This window comes from Rhinolophus ferrumequinum, chromosome 13, assembly GCF_004115265.2.
Source record: "Rhinolophus ferrumequinum isolate MPI-CBG mRhiFer1 chromosome 13, mRhiFer1_v1.p, whole genome shotgun sequence".
NCBI classification, from domain to species: domain Eukaryota; kingdom Metazoa; phylum Chordata; class Mammalia; order Chiroptera; family Rhinolophidae; genus Rhinolophus; species Rhinolophus ferrumequinum.
The window spans coordinates 68,565,357-68,567,242 of NC_046296.1; the positions used below are offsets into that span (position 1 = coordinate 68,565,357).

The following is a 1,886-nucleotide window of genomic DNA, read 5'->3' on the forward strand; positions in this document are numbered from 1 at the left end:
ACACTTTTGACTGTAGGCTGGGCTTGGCTTTGGGGCCTTCTCGCCCAGCACGGCCGCTCAGGCCAGGGGCTGCACCGTTTCCAAGCCTTTTAATTGATTGGCTTCTCTGATCAAAAGCCTTGGACTGCTGGAGTATCCAGGATCCTTTCTGTTCTGTCCCAATTCCAAACTGGCTCTTGAATTATATCAGTGATAATTTCGTTCCAAGCTTAGATCCATAAGGAATTCTAATCTTGGGATATTTTGGGACACATAGTGGTTTTTACTAGGTAGTTTCATTTCAGAAGCCCTCCAGGGAAGTACAATGAGCTCAGGGCACCAGGGTGCTGCTAGTTTGGGAAAGTGTTGTGTAGAGTGAGGGAAGAGCGCTTTGAATTTTAGGATACGAGGGCAAAAGAGAATTTATAAGGAGCAGGGAAAAGAAATGTTAAGAGGACAAAAATAATATTTAAAAGGAAATCAAAATGCTCGGAGGTCCTTCCGTGAATGCGTGCTAGCTAGATAGTAAGTGTCCCACAGGCAGCGTTTGGGTAATAATACTGGGCAGGCTTACCTGTCTGTCCGTCCAGACCCCCCCTCTGCTAGATGGATGTTCCCAGAGTGCTCTCCTTTTACATCCACCCTCCTCCAGACAGCTTCCATCCCGATTCGGGGCCATGGAGTAGGGGTGTGACTGCCTGTCTGTCACTCCTTCAGTGATGGAAGTTGTAAGTTTATTCCGGTGGACATGGGTGATTGGCTCAGGTAAGCAGCTTAACACTAAACCTTTCGGAGAGTACATCCTTTCCTGTAAACTATACAGTCTCTTAGAATTAAAGTCCACATTCTTTTAACTTTGTCATGATAGAATGGCAAGTGTATTACTTCAGCAGTAAGGGCGTGCTTCCGGGCAGGTAGAACTCGGTACCTGGAGAAACACTGGGAAGCCAACCTTGGCCATCCAGGCAAAACTCAGCACCAGGGACAGCCACGGCTGTGAGGGTATTACATGGGACTTTCCCTGTTCCTGTGGAATTTCAGCTGAGGACCCCAGGTGACAGGGAAAAGCTACACAGAAAAGCGAGGCACATCCCTACAGGGCTTGCAAACAGGTGTTCAGAACCGTTCATCCGCATGGTCTCCACCGCTAGCCTATTGAAGAGAATCCTTAAACTTGAGCAGGAATCAATTCCTTTTCAAAGGAACTTGTATGTGTAGGTTACTCGTCTGTATCTAGTCCCTTCTCATCAGAGAACTGAGGGAGATCCAGTATTCCACCGGTTAAGATTGGGGTTGTTGCTTTCCGGTGGTGACGAGCTCCCCACGAGAGCATGACTCTTGCTAAGGGTCTCCATCATCCCTCTCCAGAAGAGGAGAAGAGGCAACACCAGAAGAAGCGCCTGGTGCAGGGCCCCAGTTCCCACTTCATGGACATGAAATGCCCCGGAGACTATAAAATCACCACTGACGTTAGCCATGCACAAATGGTAGTTGTGTGTGTTGGCTGCTCCGTGGTCCTCTGTCCACCTGCAGGAGGAAAAGCAAAGCTTACAGAGGATGCTCCTTCAGAAGGAAGCAGCCCGAAAAGCACCCTGAGTCAAGATGAGCGAGAAACCATCCCGTTAAACACATTTTGGATAAAAAAAAAAAATTGGGGTCGTCTGCCAGAAGGTGAAACCCCTCTCTCCTCACGTGTACCCTCATCCCGTCCTACCTCAATGGCGGCCAATCAGCAGCCACTTCGCCCCCCACCCCCAGGGCTGAGCATTGAGAGTTTTCAGGAGCACCTGACCTGTCTGCATTCTGGGGGCAGAGGGCTTGGTGCCTGACTCCAGCTTGGGGGACGGTGAAGGTGGGCGTCAGTGGGGACTCCATGGAGCACAGTGAAGACAGAGCAGCGAGAAGAG

The 1,886-nt window shown here is 49.9% G+C and overlaps 1 pseudogene; it reads left to right on the forward strand.

Annotated features, from left to right (window-relative positions):
• Positions 1-1,310: 1,310 nt before the first annotated feature.
• Positions 1,311-1,585, forward strand: LOC117032831 (40S ribosomal protein S27-like; annotated as a pseudogene).
• The last annotated feature ends 301 nt before the right edge of the window (positions 1,586-1,886 follow it).